A 22,269-nucleotide genomic window follows, 5' to 3' on the forward strand; every position below is an offset into this window, starting at 1 on the left:
AACCTGGAGCTAGTCAGGAGGGAGGAGGAAAAAAAAAAAAAAAAAAAAGCACTGTAAGAGCAACAAGGCTCAACAACTCGTTTCTAGATTCCAGGTGGACTCAGGACCACAAGACCAGAGTTTCACAGTTCCTTCTCAAATGAAGGTGTTAACAGGTGTGCTTTGGAACACGTTTTAACATCTGAAATAGTAACGTTTAGGCTCACATTTAACAGAGCAGATAGACAGTGATGAGTTCAGGATACAAGCTAATGCTACCTGGACAGTTTCTACATGGATTGACTGTTCCAAATAGTTCAACAATGGATTGGTTGTACAAATACTAAGGCAGTCTTAAGAACATATTGGAATGTCCTGTAGCATGGCCCTATGTCTAAAACTGGCCTAGTTGGAATCTACAAGGCAGTACTGGTGCATGTGCTTTCTTTCTGGTCCACTGACTTCCATCTCTGGAAGTTTAAACAGTGGCAATGAACTCTGCTGTACAGAATGCTCAATAGCTCCCCATTCCTGGAGGGTGAAGAAGCATTTCAACATAGACTGTGTCCTAACTATTAAGTTACATCACACACTCACCATGTTTTAAAAGAACATGACAACAGGCACAGATTACTTTGAAAATATGCCCAAAACACATTGACAAAACTCAGACACTGCTGGATCTTTGACAATCCAGAAAACTGCACAGCACAGCACACAATGCAATATGCCCTAGTTACTATTCAGAGATAACGTTTTGCTATCTCTTCACTGGTCAACAGCTGCTCTTTCTGCCATGGAGTACTCATTTGAGAGGAGGAAGGCTTTGTTACCCACAATGGAGAAGAAAAGTTCAGTATTGTCTACAAACACACGACAATTTTGAATAATTTCAATATAAAGAGTCATATACAGTTTACACAAAGGAAAAAGGTCATGAAACATCCGATAAGCCCTGACATTTCATTTCCACTAGAGGTGAATATGAAGTGGAATCTCAGTTATGTCAAGTCCCATATGAGGATTACAAATTTACAAGCCAACACTGAAAACGATATTTCAAAAGAGACAGCAGAGCAAAACAAATGCCCAGCTCTTTCAGAGCCTTTCCTTCAGATTTTTTTTTTTTTTTTTACTATCATCTTTTGCTATTTAAAAAGATATTTCCAGTAGTAAGGATAATTTACTGCCTAATCATGGGATTCTTACCTAAAAAGACTCACAGTGCAAAATTGCTGAACTGCTTAAAACTAATTGCTTACGTGAGCTTCAGCGCTCAAAAGTAAAGAAGGTACCAATATAAAAAGAAACTTTACAAAGAACTTCTGGGCGATCCTAGAGCTACAGACCAGCAAGTCTTACTTCCACAGAAAGCAAATTGGTAGATATTACAGTGGAGGAGAACATAGAAAGACATGCCAATAAACAGGACGTACAGAGGAAGATTTGATGTGGCTCTTGCAGAGGGATGTCATGACATGATCTATTGAGTTCCGCCAAGAGTCAGCCAGCATGCAGGCAAGCATGACCTAGTTGACATAATGTATTTTGCTCTTTGCTTTTTAAAAGTCTTTTGATAGAATCCCTCATCGAAAGCCCTTAAATTAGCTAGTCTTTCACACAGTATTGGGGAACATCCTCCTGCAAGTAACTAACTAAAAAAATCAAAGGGTAAAATAAAATGATGGCTTTTTATGGTGGGTAGATGCTATCAGTGAGCACTTCTGTTCTGCAATGTGCTTTTTAACGCATCCCTAATGGAAAGGAAGAATCAGTAAGGTATTTCCATTAAATCATTTTGTACTGCCTGCAATGTAAGTGTTCCTCAGTTCCCTGAAACCAAAGCTCTGCACAAGCACAGAACCATTAATAAATATGAGCCTATATAAAAATGTGTTTCAAACTGAAGGTACAGCCTGCTTGCCATTCTTACTGGCCACCAAATACTAACTATAGAATCTGAGTCCCCACCGATCCCATAGTAGATCACAGGAGTGTAGGGATTTCCCTGAATTCTTCAAATTTATTCAACATTTGAATGACTTCTTTCAAACCCACTCAACAGTCTTGGGGTCTAAATGAAAATTCACACTGTTACTTTGTTCTTGAAACAGAAAAGAGATTTTGTAACACTGCATCACCTGCTAGTTACTCACCTCACCCAGTTTGTAGTTTCTGCTAACCTTATAGTACTGACAGGGCTCTACCTAGGAAATGCACTATCATCCCTGTAAAAAACACATGGCTTTCCAAGCAGCTCAGCTGCACTGGCCATCAGCATATCTCAGTATTCTTCTGAAAAGGTTAAATGGCTTTCAGCTCATGAACACCAGAATTTCTGAGAAATAATTCCATTCCAGTTTTATCTTCTTAACTTGTTCATCTACTGAGGAGAAACGTGAAATAATAATTTCCCACCACAGAATATTTCTATGAAGAAATAACAAATAAATAAGAAATAACATTGTAGCGAGTGACAACACAAAACTACTAAAGAACAAAAAAGAAAGTCACTCTAGATATTTTAATATTTAAAGCTATATATATATTTTTGGAATTTTTTATATTTGATTTTAAAACTTGAAATACTCTTTTAACTAACTTTTTAAGTAGGTGGTATTAAATGTTAAACCAAGATCACATGGTTTATTCAGGCTCTGGAAACATTTGCGCATCTCCAAAACAAATTCACGTAGAGCTTTGTCCATGATGATAACTGTGAGAGCTGGTTTATTTTTACAGACTGTTGCTAAAGCACTGGTGGACTAAAAATAAGTTCTGTCAAACAATGATACTGTATTGTCAAACTCTATAACAAACAAATACTTTTCATAGATCATCCAAATCAGGGGAGTGAAAATGAACTCTTATTTTTGAGAAATAATAAATGAAGACTTAATATAGATAAAGATTCAGAGACATCTAGAGCTGTTAAGACACTGGCTGGGGTGAGGAGGCATGAATGTTCTAACGACCTTAGTTTCTAATGATATATAGTATGCATGTAAGGTTCACTAGTCTACAGTTTTCTAGATCGGCTGTGGAAGGCTTTTTGTCATTTGTAATCTATGAGAGACTGCACGCCCTCCACGGAGGTTGCCTCTCTTTCAACTCGAGGGCCTTTCTGAATTCTCTCACTTCACTTGCTCTGCTCTTCTGAAGCTCAGTGTCCATGTGCTAAGTGTTACTTATCTTGCTGTTCTTAGGATATCAAAGACAAGCAGTCAGTGATCTCTACTGAACAGTCTTTACTTGTGTCTTAAATTAGTTCTCACTTGTTATTTAACACCACTGACACAAACACACCTTCTTGAGCTTCTCTTCAGGAAGACCAGTATGACATCTATTTAAGTTTTCCGTAAATGGCTGCCATAAATGAGAATGTTCTCATGGTACAGCTGCACCAGGTTACAGGTGAGTACCTGCTATCTGGCATCTTAGCTGTACTAGTTCTTTCCTTAATCTCAACTATCAATTGTTGAGGAATTCAGCTTTCCTCCCTTGATCTGAGGACTGATATTGCAGCCTACTGGTGTATTTTTATGCCCTTCTTTGTATTCATTTATGTTGGTCTTCTGTCCTCCCTACTCAGAATTTCCAAACTTCTAGGTATTATGGAACTTCTCGGACACACCACCACTCCACAGAGTCTCAATTGCATGGGGCTTTTTTAACAGTCCATAAAGCCACAGCATCTTTTTCTTCTCATTCCATTACATTCCTGTATTTTTTCAAGATTCCTTTTCTTTGAAGGAAAAAATCCTGTATTCTTTTTTTTTTTTCCTGAAACACTGCACTGATTTAAACGCATGCGTAGGTTGTTTTCATTTAATACCCTTACCTTGCACTGTGTTGATTTTCCTTTGTGTTCTTATTTTCTCCCACAGGGGTAACTTGTATCCCATTCTTTACTGGACACAGGGATATCTTTTGCACACATCTTCCAAAAATGCCCAAATGTTCAAGTTTGTGTATTTCTTGTGTCCTAATTTTTTTTTTTTTCCCACAGACCCTATTTTGGGAAGGAAAAAACCCACACTTATTCCCATTGTATGCTAGCATTTCCAAATGACTTCTGGAGACAGAACACCGTCCTGTATGTGTAGATGCTCCACTTTCCCCAAAAGAACCCACAGTGACTGAAAAACTTAAGTCTATCTTTCAGACACGATAAAACACTGAATTATCTTTGTCCAGTCTGGAAGGAATATTTCTGAGAAATACTACTGAACTTAATTAAACTTTTTATTTGGAAATGATCCCAGGATCTTTTAACTCCACCCCTTAAGTCAAAGGAAACAAATCCTCAAAGATCAAATTCCAGTTGACTCAAAGTGATGACTATAATCTTGACTACACATACACTTGTAGGACCCTAGTTACCTTCTACACCCTCGTGTTCATTTACTGGAAATGAAGAATCTCTCAGGCATTCGCTCCTGCTGCTTGCACAGGCAAGAACAGTTCAACAAATCCCTCTGTTGGTTACAATGTAAAGCTAGCAGGTGAGTCTAACGCAAGTGCACAACCCACCAGTGTGTACCAACACGTAACACCACTGCTTACAAGTCATCCACCAGAACAGTGAATGTATTCAATTAAGAAAGAAAATAACTAAACAAGCAAACAACAGCCCTCAGTAAATCAAAACCCACGCTCAGGATTGGAGAACGGAAGAACAAGACATCTGAAGACCACGCTGTATCCTCAAATTATATGGAAGTACATTAAGTTTTTCCCATTGTTTCTAACTGACCTAGTACAGAAATGGCATAGAAAGAGAGTCACATATGGCAACAGACCACTGAACACGCAAATATATCTTTGAACTATTTCAAATTCATCCTCAACTATAAGCGGTAATGAGAGCAAAATGCCAGTCAAGGAAGAGTTATATTTATGGAATACTCATAAGTCACTTGGTGACCATGGAAGCCCGTGGCTTTTCAAATACAGCTTTACTAACGCAGAAAGACGTGCATCATAATGGATTTTGTATAGTGTGTGGGTTTGCTCAAGTCCTTACAGCTCAATTGAGATGTGTCTGTTTCTCAGCTGTTCCTCATCATATTACCAGCTGCACAAAGCATTTGTGGGCATTTCACAGCCTTGGTCCACTAAACCCTTGTAGCCATTGTTTTTTTTTTAAACTCCTTTGAAAAGGAACAGAATTGAAACTCACTGGGTGCTAGTGCTCTGTATACTAACAGTGGAGGCACGTCTGCAGCTGAAGCTGCAATGAAGATGAATGAATTGATATTATTCATTACAAGGCAAGAAAAAAATTGTGATGTTGCTATATATAACATGCTGTTTATCAAGAGATTAGACAGATTCCCACTGTACAGAGCCCTGTAACATGTGATGAGCATCACCTGCTAACCTTGTTAAAAGGCACTTAAAGGCATCCACAAGATAGGATAGACATCCTGAAGGGAAAATCTTCCTGTGCCTTGCAGTCACTAGTTCCAGGCAGAAAGCACCATAGTAGGAAATTCAGACACACAAATAAGCACGTGAATATATTTTACCTCCATAAAAAGCCCAGTTCCTTTAAAATAAGTAGCTTTTCAGAATTGAAGTTGTTATAAATCCCATATGGAAGGCCACTTTTTAATTTTTTTTTTTAAGAAGATCTTAAGAGTAAGATCTTATTTTGGCAGCAGCAATGAAGACAGGTCATAGGCAAGCCTTGGAAAAACTGCCTCAGCTAAGATTCCCCAGCACTTCCTACTGTAACACCATCTCTTCAGCTCTTAAAACTTTACCAAGCTACAACTGTTTCGACTGAATTTTTCCACACTGGACTTCAGCCAATTTTGAGACACATTTTTCAGACTTAAGTTTTTTAGCCTCTTCCGATAAAGAAGCTAGGGAAAAAACACTGCTCTTTACAGATTAATGAATTCTGCTGACCTTTCCAACAGCTTGAGAGCACTAACTCTTCAGAAGCAGGGGGTCACTGCATACATTTATTTTTTTTTTTTTGCCAACACAGGAAAAATCCTCCTGAACTTGGCCAAGTGTTTGTACATACTGCTAATTTATGTATGCAGAAGAGATTTCAATTTAAGCAACTTGATCACTCGTCCAAACACTGTACAGGAGACAGGGAAGCCGTGTATGGGAAGCATTAAGTGACTAGAAGCAGATTGAAAGACATGCAAATGAAGAGCCAACGTGACAGCAGAACCACATGGGCATAGAAGAGGGGTAAAGGGACTAAATAGCAAAGGCTGTCTGGTAAGGTGAAGGAGTGGGGAAGCAACAGCAGGAGTTTCATCTAGGAGAAAATGCAGGGGGCAGCAAGCCAAGTCCACACATTCCTCTCAAGAACTGGAATGAAACCCAAAATTGCTGTCTAGCAGACAAATGGTGAGACCTGCTATCTGCAGAGCTAGAAGTAATTCACCCTATTTCCCTGTGGGCCCCAGAGAAGATAACTATGTAGTTATCTTCCCTGCTAAAATAAAAATCTTAACTCAAACTACAGAAGTCTGTTGGATTGGAAGTTATCCATCCAGATAAAGAACAACATCTGCTTTTTTCCAACTTATTTAAAAACAAAACAAAACAAAAAAAAAACACCAACAAAAACCAAAGAATTTACAAGCAATAAAGCAAAGTTAAAGAAAATCAAAGACTGCAAAAAAACAACACTGAAAGTCTGCGCAATTTTAATTAGGCTTTTCTGTGCATGTTTTATGAGGGAGTTTCTGAAGACACAATCACATAACTTATATGAGATCCCCATTTTTTTTTTTTTGCAGCAAACAATGCTCTGAAAGTTAGTTAGCATTGCACGTGAAAAGGAAATTCCATCTATGGACCTTTGTTGCAGAATTTAGAAGCTGCACAATGAAGAAGGCAGGCAGTTATGGACAAGAAATGACAACCCTACAGATGATGCAGTTACAAGCTGCACTTGAAAACTGGTTGTATCCCTGCTACTGATGCAACCCATTAGGGATGCCAGGAAACCGTGTACCCATGTAACAGCTATCCTGAGGTCACAGGACTCTGCCAATCAGCAGAATTATTTTGCAGATGAACTAGGGCTATACTTGGAATAGGAGGGGCTGTTGTAGATGGAAATGTGAGAAAAAAAATTGATTAGGTTAGTGTCTCCAAATGACTGCCAAAAATGGGTAGTTACATTTGTCTGCTTTCTATGACTCAGTTCGCTCAAGAAGAAAATACCCTTATCTTCTTTATATTGTAAAGAACAAAATGGAAAAATAAGATTTTTTGAATGTAACTATTCATGTAGTAAAATAAATTTAGTCTCTGTTGATACCATCCAAGGCTATCTTCTTTTAATGTCTTTGCCTATAGCTATGTAATTCTAGCAGCCGCCAGTCACTGCATAAAGTAGTGATAGTTGGGGCAACACCAGGAACCTGCTAGTTCAGATTACAGTTACCACTCTTGTACCTTTTCAAAGATTTTTATCCCCTGAAGTTGCATCATGACCCAAGTGCTACTTACAGCCTTTTGCAGCTACCTCTCTACTCTCTCTAAGTCCTTCACAGTCATAGATAAGACACCCTCCCACCCCAACCAACCAGAGAAGACGTCATTAACGTTTAGGAGACAAAACCACACAGGACTAATATTATGTTAGTCCTCACCTCATTTTGCAGAACAATAGCAAAAGGCTGGATGACAGCTGCCAGTGGAATGCAAGTCTGTTTGGCCATATCTGAACATGACAGGAAGCAGTAGGTAGAACATTGGATATAATAACAAGGGCTGGCATGACCTAGAACACCCACCAAAGCATGCACAGTGAAAGACTGATAAAAGGAATCTGCCTGTCCTAAACACAAACCAGAAAAACAACAACAAAACAACAAGAGCATATCCTAAGTTAAATACATAGTTTTTGTTCTCCCATAGAAGCTTCTGCCCATCTCATGCATCAGCCCACTGCCTCCCCCTGTAGGCAAATATTTTCTTGCTGTTCAAGTTTTATGAAGAGATTTATGAAAATCTTTTTAGAAGAGTTTAATGAGAATCTCAATGGAGATTGATTTGAAAATATCCATATCTGAGATGTTAAAAGGAAATAATATGATATGGATGAAATACCCAGTGTGAATGTCAACACTGCATATAACAAAATGCAACAAACTGATACTTACTGTCAAGACCACACTAATGAGCTAGCTCTAAGTCAGAAGGTAGGATACTAGTGTTAACATGACCAGGCTCATATATCCTGCAAGATACAGTGTGCTAACTCACTACTCCATTTCTTGTAGCACACTTAGCTCAGTTCCCTCAATGAGAAATGGCATTCTGCAAGGCAGACAAGCACTGGAAGTCCAAGGCAGTTCAGAAACTGCCTTATATTACCTTTTTTTTTTTTTTTTTTTTTTTAAACCATCAGTCTGCAGATCTGCTCAGCTTCTTGAGAGGCATTTCTTTGTTCATTAGAACTGCATTATCCTGTTCTCAGACAATGTCCAAAAATCTTGATGCGTTGGTATGTTTTGTATAGCTTACCAAGCTTACCCAAGCACTGATCAGTTAATGCTGGACTAAACGATACCATCGGTTTTATCTATATTAAAGTATCAAGTCTGCTGTCAAGAGCACGGAATATGGTACTTACAGGGTCTAGGCTGAAGCAAATGGAGGTACACTAGCCAAATGAAAACATTAAGCCAACTAGACAGGCTCACACTATGTCCCTACGGTTTGAATAGAATCTTCCAAAATTCTTATCTTAAAACACAACGATAATAGAGTCAGTGCTTTTTATAGTGTCTATCTTTTAAATTTTCAGAAGAATCTGAAGAGGGCTTTTTACTTGAAAACCTTGAAAAAATTTATGTTAAGAGAAGTTGTGTCAATTATGCATATTACTTTAAATTTCAATAAGGATAGAAAAGGTGAGGGCAAGGCAATCTCATGGCTTTCACTGGAATTAACCAGAAGTTTAAAAATTCAGTTCTCCCCCCTCTACTCCCCCTCTCACACATACCTGGGAGCAATTTTCCCATTTTATGTCCAATTTAGAGTAAGAAGCACCATTTTTAGGTGACAAATGTGAGAATGTAGTTATATATACATATATTTACTTCATTTCCCCCAAAGCGGTAACAAGGACAGTTACCTTGATCTTGGATTACGCAGTCCGTAGTGACAAGAGGAGAAACCTGTCCTCTTGTGTTTGTAGCATAGATCTGCCCTCGCCTAGAAGCTTTGTCATTTTCATTTACTTGAATCTGATGGATAAGAAGCAAGAACAGTATGAGAAAGGTTGGCCATGCATTCAGTTACATCCATAAAGAGTTAGACTAAGTAAAACTATTGTCTTATATAGAGATGCCATAAACCCATCACATACAAACTTCTAGGATAGCTAAGAACTAGGAAACTATATAGACACAGCTGAGCAGTGTAACTCACAGCTACAGTTGCCTGTTGGAACCCTGCAGAGGTAACACTACACATAGGGGCTGACCAGACCTATATACAGTGAACAACGGAGTTGTTCAAAGCATGTTGAATGCTGGAGTCAGACATTTTCAGGCGAGTCTAGCCAGCAAACGGAATAGAGTGGCTGTGTAAATAAGCCTTGTTACTGAATCTGGCCTTCCAAGCTCCAAGATCAAACTTGAGTGCATCACCTTACTCAGATGTCACATATACCAGGTTATCTTTTGTATGGCCATAATTGTGCCAGATGCTGTTCTTAATAAATGAATGTGTGGGTAATTCATTTGATTGGAATAGTTGGAGGGGTTGGCCATCAATTCCTCCCCACTAGGCTCTGTGCACAGGATGGTTTAAAAAAGTGATTGATAAGCTACAGAGAGTACCATCTTCCTAGCTTGTCAGCACTGCAATTTAGAAGGTAGTATTCAATCCTCAAGAAAAGCCTGTCTGGCCATAAGGTAGTACGTCAACTCTGCAACTGTGTTTTCATTCCCTGAGTTGTACTACTATGTTGTGAGCTCTCTCCTGGAAAAAAAGTAAAGGAGAGCAATCACAGAAAACTTCTGGTGAAGCAGCTCTAATCAAGTGCAGGTTTATTCTGGTTGAACACTAGTGAATTATTTTCATGAAATGCTCATGAAGCTGGCTTTACTACTTAACAAATTCTCTTTGTGTACACTTTCTATACTATCACTTCTGCAGTCCCTCATGCTTAAGTCTGATACTTTTCAGGTACAACTGAAGTTACATAAACGGATATATTGGTCCACACCATAAACTGGATCACTGAGACGATACCACTATTCCTTCTCATCCTCAAAGGAGTTATCTTTTCAGCAATCCATTTTAGTGTATAGCCTAACAGCTGTGAGAAAGAGGAAGGAGGCAGGGAATTTCTGAAGCTGCCTTTGCCACTGCTGCTAGTATGCCATGCAATTGTATCTTTACACTGCACATGAATTTCTAATAATAGCTGGGGAACTTCAGAAGCCTCTGCTGGAAAGCAAACAGAAGAAAAACACAATTAGTCAGCATGGAGTCTATTGATCATTGTCCAAGAGGTATTTCCTAACATACTGGAATTAATCTACAGCCTGTAACATTTTCATTCTCCTTAAAGTTTTTTTATTGCAATTTAAATACACAGTACATTCCTCGGAGCTTGTTATATCTTCTGCTTGATTACTTTTCCCTGCCTGCTTGGCTTGTATACTTATCACTAACTCTTGCATTAGAAGGGATAAAAGCTTTGTTCTAAAAAGGTCTGCTGGCTGAAGGAAGCAAACCACTTTCAAGACTTAGCTCTGCAAAGGATCAATGCACCACGGTATTCTGCAGTTAACTGACCTAAATACATCATTGTTCTTGGAAATAATTGTTGACAAAGCCCAGATGCTAGTTTTCATAGATGTTGTCAGAGAACATATCAACCTCTAACATATGTAAGAAAATATAAATCAACAATGGCTACAGATAAGAAGTAAATTTATCTGGCAACACTACTGTAATTGTATAATGTAAATATAACAAGAGAAATACACATGGTCATACTTACTCCTCATTCTGAGTTAGCTTTTTGCCCTCTGCAGACATTGACCCAGATCGTGTTTCTTTTAAACATGTCATTTTGATCCTCTCTGTGCTGCTAAAACAAACCTTTTAACTTATTTTAACATCACTGTCATAGTCAAGGCTGTTTATTCTACATGTGTAATTGAAACAAGACATCAGTCCACACTTTCGTGCCAGACCTCCCGTTTCCCTGATGACTTTTTTTTTCTTAAATGTATTACACAAGATGATTTTGTACTTCTTAAGTAAAAGCACCATACTGAAACACTAAGAATGGTCAGCCTATTCAGGGCACTATTACATTAACCTCTAAATGATTACCTACCAAAAAAAAATATTTTTCCAAGATATTTTCAGTTTTTCAGTAAAGCCATCACTGCATAAAACAAAGGAAAATCCCAATATAAGGAAGCAAAGCTACACCCTACTAAACAGGATCAGGATTTTATACAAGTGATTTTCCCCCCTGCCGGTAAAACACAAACCCTTTCCCGTACAGTAATACTGCTTCAGAGGAATTGAAAATTCCTCCACCCAGACGAGCTTACAGTGTGGTGGTTAATGCATCTAAGTAGAAAGTCCTGCGTCAAAGCTACAAGATAGCCTGCTTCAAGAATCCTGACTCTCCAAGGACCTTTTAATGCGTTCGGCTGATCATCAAAACCTGTGTAAGTGCATGCATCAGTGTGCTTTCCCCATGAGCTCAGCACATTTCTCCTCCTACTTTGATCAGCTGTTTCCAATAAAAAAAATAAGGTAAATAGAGCCTGCATCTGACAAGTTATTCCTTTGGGTAATAATTAGACTACTTTATTCAAGAAAGATTGACAATCCATATCTTGTTTTATTTTTCCTCTAACACAATTCTAAAAAGAAAAGGCTTTGTCCCACCAGTGCACATTCAGGCAGGCTTCAACAACTGAGCCTTCTGAACCTGTAGGAAGCTTAAGCATTACGTATACCCTGAACTACTGAAATCCTTTCAAGGGTGGAAAGATGCTCAAGCAAATAGTTCTGGTTGCCCGAGGAACTCCTGCAAACAGTGACGCGGCTTTTGAGCATGGGACTTCTCAGCTTTTCCATGCTTGCAATTTTAGAGTTCACATACCTGTGCTCTGCACCAGTCCTACTTTAGGTGTCTACCTGTTACTAAGTTTAAGTCTTGGATCTTTCTGGAGTGGAAAGGAAAGGTGACCAGCTGCAGAGAATGCAAGTAATCCTTCAGTACTCCTTACTGTCATAAGGAGAACCTTGTTGAGAATTCCTATTAACATACTGAGTTGTGGGTATGTCCCATGCCAGCTAAAGTTATAAAGCCTCATCAGTTATAAACCTAGCACTCTGTACTACTCAGTTATTCCAAACTGACAACACAAAGTAAACAGTCGATGTAGTTAAGACTATACAAAAATTGCAACATAACCTGTAAACCAAGCCATATAAATGCAATGGCATTAAATGGAGCAGAAATTTACTTTCATAAAACATCAGTGCCACATTACTTACTGGGCTTGGAATAAAGTCAGGATCAAGCTTCATCTGCTGTGGACCTGAGAGCTGTGCTGGACCTCCAGGAAAGGCACCAGGGTAAGACAGATGAGATCCTGCCATCTGAGGGCCATCATTCACTGTACAGTTACAAACGATCATTAATATAAAGTATTTAAGTTCTGTTACCAATTTAGCATCAGTTTTTGCCATACAAATCATTCTTACTTCTGCTAAATGCAACTTCTCCTTCCTTTCTGTTTTCAGTAAGTACAAGAAATGGGTTATTTTAGCTCATGCAAGTAAGGTATTTAAAGGTAAACATAAAACTAGGTGTGACAACTCTAGTTCCAAAACTTTTCAGTTATATTTTTTGAGTATTATTAAAGTTTTTGCTATTATATAGCAAAGTAGGATTACCAGTAGAGGTTATTACAGCTACTCAATCCAGACCTTTCATAGAATGGCTTTTATTGGAATGGACCTTAAAGACCATCCAGTTCCAACCCCTCTGCCACAGGCAGGGACTCCACTTGTTCCAGTGCCTCACCACCTTCAGAGTGAAGAATTTCCTTTTAATCTAAATCTTCACTCTTTTAGTTCAAAATCATTCCTCTTTGTCCTACCATTATCTTCCTTTATAAAAAGTCACTCTCCACCTTTTTTATAAGCCCCCTTTAAGTACTGAAAAGCTGCAATGAGGTCTCCCTGGAGCCTTCTCTTCTCCACGCTCAACAGTCCCGGCTTTCTCAGCCTTTCTTCACAGCAGGGGTGCTCCAGCCCTCTGATCATCCTCATGGCCCTCCTCTGGACCAGCTCTAACAGATCCACATCGTTCTTGTGCTGGGGGCCCAGACCTGGATGCAGCACTCCAAGTTGGGCCTCATGAAGGCAGAGCAGAGGAGGACAATTCCCTCCCTTGACCTGCTGGCCTCACCTCTGTTGATGTGGCCCACGACGTAGTTGGCTTTCTGGATTGCAAGTGCATACCGAAGGTTCATGTTGAACTTCTCATCCACCAGAAACCCCAAGTCCTCCACAGGGCTGCTCTCAGTGAGTTCTTCCCCAAGTCTGTGCTCATGTCTGGGACTTCCCCGACCCAGGTACAGCAACTTGCACTTGGACTTGTTGAACCTCATTAGGGTCATATGGGCCAATTTCTCAAGTTGGTCTAGATCCGTTTGGATGGCATCCCTTCCTTCTGCTGTATCAACTGTACCACTCAGCTTGGTGTCATCTGCAAACTTGCTGTGGGTGCACTCAATTCCACTATGTCACTGATAAACACAAGAAATAGCACCGGTCCCAAGACGGACCCCTGAGGGACACCACTTGTCACTGACCTCCACCTGGACATGAAGCCATTGACCACCACTCTCTGGGTGTGACCTTCAAGCCAACTCCTTATCCACTGAATGGTCCACCCTTCAAATGCATCTCTCTCCAATTCAGAGATCAGGATGTCATGTGTCAAAGGCCTTGCAAAAGTCCAGTTAGATGACATCGGTCAGTCTTCCCTTGTTGACTCATGAAATCACACCACCACAGAAGGCCACCAGATTGGTCAGGCAGGATTTGCCCTTGGTGAAAGCTGTGCTGGCAGTCTCAGACAGCTCCTTGTCTTCCATGTGCCTTGACACTGCTTCCAGGAGGATCTGTTCCATGAACTTCCCAAACACAGACTTGAGACTCCATAGGTGAGGCCTGTAGTTCCCTGGGTCCTCCTTTCTATCCTTTTTTAAAAAGGAGAGTGATTCTTCCCTTTTTCCAGTTACCAGGAACTTCACCTGACTGCCAGGACTTTTCACACATGATGAAGAGTGGCTGGGCAATGACATCAGCAAGTTCCCCCAGGACCCTGGGATGCACAGCATCGAGCCCCATAGACTTGTACATCTTCAGTTCCACCAGGTCTTGAACATGTTCTTTGCTTACTGTGGGAGGGACTCTGCTCCCCCAGCCCCTGCCTAGAGGTTCAGGAATTCAAGAGATGTGTGTGGGAAACCTGACTGGCAGCAAAGACTGAAGCAAGGTTGTTGAATACATCAGCCTTCTCCATGTCCCTTGTTATCAATTCTCCCTTCTCATTTATCAGAGGATGTTACACTCTTCTTGGCCTTTCTTTTCTGGCCAGTGTACCTCCAGAATCCCTTAATATCTATATTAGTTTATTAATAACCCCTTTAACAGGTTCATTGGTGAGCACCAGGTCCAGTAACAGGTTGGGTTGCCTAATACCTGGATGAGGAAGTTATCCTCAATGCACTCCAAGAATCTTCTGGATCACTTACAGCCTGCTGTGTGGCCTTCCCAGCAGAAATTTGTGTGGTTGAACCAGCTACCCATCAGGATGGGTGCCTGTGTGCATGATGCTTCTTGCAGCTAAAGCAGGAAGGCCTCATCAACAGGCTCCCGTTGATCAGGCAGCCTGCAGGAGACCCCAACCACAAGGTGTCCTTTATGGGTCTGGTCCTTAACCTTTACCCACATGCTCTCAGCCTGTCTGTTTCTCAGAGCCAGCCCTGTGCAATCTATCCATTTCTCAACATCCCTGCCCCTCCTTCCCCGCCTGTCTCTTCTGTAAAGATTGTAGCCCCTGATTCCAGTGTTCCAGCTGCATCAGTGAGAATCAGTCAATGCAAACCAGCCTAGTTTGACAATTAAAAAGCCAGCTGTTTTACTCACTTGTGACAGGTAAGAAAGCACATTCTTTGTATTCAATTACAAATCTTTATTGCTATTGTTTTTTTACTATAGTAAAGAGGAGTATCTAAAAGGAGTATATGATTCCTTTCTGCGTCTTGTGCCTTTACCCGATACTGAACAAACATTGTTTCTGACACAAATTAATCTCCTTTTTCTTGTAAAGTTCTCAATAGAGTGATGAACTTTTGAGCAAAACTATATCCTGCCTTGAATGCACTGACAGGCAATAACAACTTCCATCTACACAAAGGCAATTAAGTTTTCATTTTTCCAAGACAGCAGAACATCAGCTGTGAGTGGTCACCGTTCCACTAGTGATTCTCAATACATTCGTTTGTTTGTTTTCAATTAGATGCCAAACATCATTCTTTACCTTGCTGAGGATGATATCCAGGCCCTAGAGGCTGTCCTGGAAGCTGTTGCAAGTTAGGATTCAGGGGGTCAGATCCAGGGATCCCATCTTGTCTGGCCATAGTAGGCAATGAAGGTTAATCACTAAGGCCACTGAAATTATTTGCTGGTGGAGGAACCAGGTGGCAAAGCCATTTGCTGCTGTGTCAGAGGTGTTGGCTGTGGACCCTGAAAAGATGCTGGATGCCCGGAAGATATGTGAGAGCTCGGAGTAGTGCCAGGACCTGAGCAAGAAATTATTTATCAAATGAGTCAAAAACGACAACCTACTAACTCTGTGTGAAAGACATTCTATTTTTACTCCATATATTTGTAACATACAGGGAATATTGAGTTACATACTGACATGCTTCATTAAGCAGATTCTGAATGTCTGTTCATAAAACAAATCAGACCTCACAGCTGAAGTATGAACTGATTCAGATGTTCGGTTTTATTTCCTTCAGCTTTATTTTCAATAAAACCCTACAGCTGGGGTGGGTGGGGAAAGGGAGAAGGAGGCCAGTCTTCAACAATTCTTGGTTGGAATACACATAAATCACTATTGGCTTTTGATTTAAATGTAAATTTTATTTAAATTCTTAATGTGAAACAACATTCCTTTTGGCTTAATAATCAATTTCTCTTACGTAGTTTTTTTTTTTGTTTTGTTTTGTTAGTTTGATCTTCCCATTTCACCATGACAAACTAAATGGAATTTAAACCCACTCAATCTGTTTTACAACCATCTTCCAATTTTGATGTTAAAAGATGAAATGTGGAAATTATTTTGCATCCACTGGTGAGGAATAGTTTGATGCTTGTAAGATCCAGATTCCAATAGAATTAAGAGGACCCTGCAAGTGGTTTTCTTTTTGAGACTTAAAATCTATAAATGTTCTTTACTTTACAAAACATGCATTTTTAGTCAAACATCCCCCAAAAGACCTATGGCAAATTAATCTTCAAAAATGCTAAAAAGTAGCAAATTAGGTTTGGAGGAAAAAGACTAATGTTAGTAAACAAATATTAAAATTTATCTTCTGTCAGACTTGTGAACTGAAAAAAGTGTCACATGCAAGTCATGCTCAGGTTCTCTACTGGTACACATAAACATTGCTCCAGCAGCATCACAAGCCATGAATTTCAGTGCTCAGTCAAGTTACACCAACTTAGCCTTACCTCTAAGCAAAAATCAGAAGAATAAAACCCAACACAGTGGCATAACTATAAAGATCCCAGGTCTTCAGTGGTCTGAAGGGTATCTCAACATTCCCACATGTAACAAGATCAGCAAGAATGTTACATAATTGTTGCTGGTGGCAATATAACAAGGCAGGAAGAAAAACAGTTCTTTTTGCTCTAAATAATACCAGTCGCTGCATATGAAGTGCTACTGTAGAAGTGCTGGGCCAAGCTTCATCCTGTATAGAACTATCTGACTTAATCATGCACTTGCAGTTCTGTATACCAAGGCTGAATTCAAGTCAAAATTATTTTTTAAGGTGAAGAAGCAAGTTTTCACAAGCCATTGTGCAAATGGAGGGTCAGACCCCTGGCAGTTACACAACTTTCATTAAACTCAATTTAGTAATCTGTCAAGTCAGAGAATGAACACTGATATAACATCAGTGCAGCTCCAACTGAAAAGTTCATCTTTACACATATCTTATGATACAGCCACTAAAGTGATCTTAGTTTAGTAAACTCATCCTTATGAATGCCCTGGCCACAGAGGAACAAGATGCTAACTAAATTCCACTGCTTTCCAGTCAAATGGTAAATTTGACCAGGAAATGCTCAGAAAAAGCAGATATGGTCACTGTCCTGACAGCTGGCTAAAACTTAGGGAAGAGAATCAGTATTTTGCTGGGCTGGTCATATCACCTTGACTTTCATTTTCCTTGTTTTCAGGACAACCACTGCTTCTCCCTGTCCGTTTGTACACTTTTTTTTTTTTTTTTTTTTTAAAAAAGAACAGATGACCAGTCTCTGTGGGTCCATTTTACACAGTTGTAACACACAGACAACAGGCTTCCTATTCCAGTGCTTCATAAAACATATGCATGGCTTTACTTGGACACAAATAACTTCACCACAACTAAAGAAGCACAGAAGCAGAGTAAGGCTTCAATCAACTGAAACAAGTATGTTTTTACATGAAATTAAATTCACTAAAGCTAAAATAGCTATAGGCACATGAACTCTAATTTTGTCACTCATGGGAGGTCAGCAAAATAATTAACAATTGACAGAATTAAGAGTTAAGTGCATCTACCCACTTACAACCCACCCTGCAATACAATCACTCTGTAATCAAGCTTGTCCACCCTTTCTTTTCATCCCCTCATACCATAATTTTTCCAAGATTCATTTTTACAGCTTCAACCTGTCCCTAGTTTTCTCCCTTACCCACTCCTATCTCCTTCATTGTTTCCTGTAAGTTCTGGAGGCAGGAAAACAACACTTAAATTCTTCATAATTAATCTCAGACTAACTGACTGAGCAAGAGAGCAGCAGTCATCCATCTGAAAAATTATATCAAACCTGCATTCTAAAATGTCTTTAAAGTACCCTACAGATCCTTGGCTGTGATACCACAGCAACGAAGCAAAGGCAAGAGAGGGGAAAAAACCTACAGTTATATAGGCATGTACCAGCTTCTAGTCAAAACTCACCAGCAACTATTAATTTTTTAAATTACAACTCCTCGGTACCTCACAAAGGAGAATTAATACATCAGAAAATAACTAAAAAAAAAAAAAAAAGCAACTTATGTGTAAGTGCTCTTCAGAAAGCACTTCTAACACCTTCTGCTTTTAAGCAATGAGTCTAAGGTTCAGGCAGAAATAATAGTTAAAAATAAACAATTCATGATAAAAACCTGACTTGTTCTAAAAATTGAATTAATGAGATTATAGATTATACCGTATGATCTAGCAGCTTAACATCACAGAGAACTGAACTAGAAAATCCAGTTCAGAACTGGAGTAAGTCAGAACTGCTGAAGATAAAAGGGATGCCATACTTAAATGCCAATGAAACAGCCAAAGAGAGGTCAAATAACTTAGATCTCATGTATTAATTCTTAAAAGTCACCTGTGTGCTGGCCGTGCCGCTGCATTGGGCCCGTTCTGGAAGTTGGTCTGGTTGAACTGATGTGTACCAGGTGGTGGAGGCCCAACAGTGGCTGAAGATTCAAGAGGCAGAGTTGATTTTGACATACCTGCCAAACAAGAAGCACTTTTATTTAAGAAACCTTAAAAAAAAAGAAAAAAAGAAAAAAAAAGCACAACATCATCAAAAACTACAAGTGTACTGCCCTGCTCTAAAAATAAAAATAGCAGCTCCAGGTGTCCCTATTTGATTAGGGGGGGTGGACAAGATGACCCCCAGAGGTCCCTTCTAACCACAGCCTTTCTGTAAGAAAGGAGAGATTTTTGGTCAGCTATAAAAGCTGGTATGAAAAAGACAGCAAAAAAGGAACCAACCAGTAGTTGGTAACTTTCCAGCAAAAGAACCCAAGAAGGACCGTGAGAAAGAATCAAGAATGGAGAAACAGACATAACATTCTAATAAGCCAATTACCAGAAACAATTCTGCTTACATTTAGCATTGGGTTAAAGTAACACAACTCCTGCCATCTTTAAAAAGAATATTTTATATATAAAACAAACAAGCAAGCAGTTTGATATTTGGTTCTGTTATTACCCCACCCAATCACAAATACTGAGTTTAATGTAAATTACCATAATCTGACTGGTATTAAAAAAATAATTCAGACATCTTTACTACTTTAACTGTCATTTTCCTCTGTGAAGTCATGCTGAGACGATCCCTCTCTTTCCTCCCTATTTTGCCTAGGTGTGTTAATAGACTTAATGAAGAAAGAGGGAATCTTACTTCTGGGATATTTCCCACAGTCCCAATTCACAAGTTTAGTATGCCTAAAGTTTGCTGAAATTAGACCAGTTCACTTAAATTAGACCAGCAAAACAGGCTTCACAGAATCACAGAGTCATCTAGGTTGGAAGAGACCTCCAAGATCACCCAGTCCAACCTCTGATTAACAAGTGCTCCACTAAACCACATCACTAAGCTCTACATCTAAACGTCTTTTAAAGACCTCATTTTTATGCTCTTAAATTTATTTTGTTGATGTTTTGTTTTTTAAGATCTCAGCCACTACATTCTCACTTACTATACTTCTTGAAAAATTTGAAGCCACATACCAAGTTAAAATGAATGAAACAGAAAGGAGAGACAGTAACAGTCTGGTTTATCTTTTGGATGTCAAATTACATCATCTGTAGCATGATTTCATTTGTAAACAGCAAACAAGCCATCTGCATATAAAAGCTACCCAAGTTCCCTTTCCTCATGGAAGATAACTGTGGTCAGAAAGCAGATAGGCTCCACTTACTGAGCATTATCCAAACACGTCACTCAGCAAGCAAGCTTAAGTAGTAAAACATCAACCTGTATTTATAGGCACATTTGTGCTCAGGAATCTGGTTGGACACAGGTCCTACTGCAAAGAATACAACCTGTCTCTGAGAGCCTTCTTGCCATTAAGACATAGGAGTTGAGAAACATTTCTTTATTCACAGAATTTTGTTGTTGTTGTCTGCATTAACACCTGTATTAGGTTAATCACAGCACAGCACTGGGCACTGGTGCCTACTGCTTCCCGGATATTGGAATTCACACGCAGAGATCAGAATCCCACTACCAGGCATCTTACATCAACACCTGGGCACAAACAGTAACACAGGCAAAGCTGGGGCAGGATCCTATTGCGTCAGCAGTGTAAAGCTGAGCACCATGTGTTGACATAAGTGTGATGAAGAGATGCAAAACACCAAAAGAGATACAAAAAGACATCAGATAAAAACAGATCGAAAACATATTTTAAGCCAATTTCGTACCTGGTTGAGGCGCTGCGTATGAGGAATTGGGATCGTCATAATGCCCATAACAAAGTGAAGAATTAGGTGGTCCAAAACTTTTAGAAAAGTCTCCCATTCTTGGCTGGGACTGGGAATACGGAGGAGCCACAACATAACCTTGTTCACTCATGCTGGCAATATTCTTACTCCATGTATGGGGTTCTCCTTAATGAACTGCAAAAGAGAAAGTGACACCTGTTACTACTCTTCACTCTTTGGACATTTTAAAAGGCCGAGAATTACACTTCCAAAAAAAAACTAAGACAAACCTGGAGGCAAAAATGGATTTGGAGGTCAGGGGAAAACGATGCTTTTATTTGACTGCAACTGGTTGGCTGCTTTCCTTATCACTGCATGAATTCGAACAATTCACTGAATTTATCTGAACAGGATTCACCTCTCCCAGACAAGAGAAAAACTGTAACTAAAGGATGTATAGGTGGAAGAAAACATCTCAAATTATTCTCTTCACAAGGAAAAAACAGACTTCTGCTACACCTGCAAAATAGACAGTGAGTCCCACACGCCAGATACCAGGTACTTTGAAGAATCAGGAAAAGCAGAGAGAACAGAACTACTAACAAATCCTTCTCCAATGCTAGCAGACTTGTTTTGGATGGGGTATGGAACATAGTACCAGCTCTTCATCAAACCTTCTACATCATCCCCACTCCCAGCAAGTGAGTAAAAGCTTGCTTTCAGTGCTGGTGAAACTGTGAATAAATTATAGGATGGACAGAGATCCTATTTCTAGCTGTCTTCCACATTACTGGCCCAGACCTGAGCAGGCTTTTTTACTAAAGGACTCTGTAGTGTGATGAAATAGAGCACAAGGCACTCCACAAGTGAGAGGCTGTTCTCTGAGGGCAGTATGCCCTCAACAGTACCGTACACTGTCCAAACTGTTACCAGGCATCTTTTACCTAAGCTTTCACATCTTGATTCTGTTGTTTTCAGAGAAAGGAGAAAAACAACAAGAAAACACCAGAATTTGACTGAAAGCAATCAAAAGAAGTTTTCTGATGATGAGGACATTCACAAGACATTTAATCTCTTTCCCGCAGTGATTTTTCCTGCAAGATACTTCTAAGAAGCTTTCAGAAACGAAAAAAATCCGATGAATGCTACACTACTAAATCAGATGACTGTATTTTACATGAAGTTTCCAAATACAGAGCACTTTCCACCAAGTGATCTGAAAAGTTACTGATGTACACTCTGCAGCCTTGATCGCCAACTTTCACTTTTGTAAGATTCCTCACTTTTGATTGCATGTTGAATTTAACAAAAATAGAATACCACTAACTTTCTTTAAACCCAGATTAAAAGTGTTTTCAGAAATGATGAGGATTTGAGTGTGCACTTAGTGCTTCTGTGAAGCCCCAACTAGGGCATCCTCAAAGAACTACAGATCCATTACCTAAACCAGTATTCCATACGTGAAATATTCCTTTGAAATAGCTTTGCCAGCCACCTGTATTTCACATTCCTTGGATTGCAGCATGAGGTGATCTTTTGAGTATGCAGGCTGGATCAAGAATTGCAATCCAGTAGCACGCATGAAGGCGTCATCTAAATCAGATACACCTACAAGACCACGAAATAGACAAAGTCACACTGCACTGACACATGTCAGTAGAGAAAAGCTATGGCTCATCACAAACGTATAAATATTTTAAATATATAAAAAGTCAGCGATTTGCACTTCAAGACAGCTGCAATAGCCAACACCTGTGAC

The 22,269-nt window shown here is 39.5% G+C and overlaps 1 long non-coding RNA gene and 1 pseudogene across 2 annotated transcripts in view; both read right to left on the minus strand.

The window, feature by feature from the left end:
• Positions 1-21,929, minus strand: part of LOC311436506 (protein transport protein Sec24D-like) — a 45,395-nt pseudogene extending 23,466 nt beyond the window's left edge. The window contains exons 1-7 of the transcript XR_014698910.1: positions 20,801-21,929; positions 20,511-20,705; positions 18,682-18,808; positions 15,566-15,827; positions 12,505-12,626; positions 9,101-9,212; positions 7,611-7,741 (exon numbers count right to left, since the gene is read on the minus strand). The product of XR_014698910.1 is annotated as a protein transport protein Sec24D-like (transcript). The remainder of the gene's footprint in view (positions 1-7,610; positions 7,742-9,100; positions 9,213-12,504; positions 12,627-15,565; positions 15,828-18,681; positions 18,809-20,510; positions 20,706-20,800) is intronic.
• Positions 9,991-12,495, minus strand: LOC311436507. The gene is made up of 3 exons (XR_014692902.1): positions 11,547-12,495; positions 10,982-11,082; positions 9,991-10,422 (listed from the first exon to the last, which is right to left on the minus strand). It is a non-coding gene; the product is annotated as an uncharacterized lncRNA (long non-coding RNA).
• Positions 21,930-22,269: the final 340 nt, after the last annotated feature.

Source organism: Aythya ferina, assembly GCF_964211825.1.
Source record: "Aythya ferina genome assembly, chromosome: 4".
NCBI classification, from domain to species: Eukaryota; Metazoa; Chordata; class Aves; order Anseriformes; family Anatidae; genus Aythya; species Aythya ferina.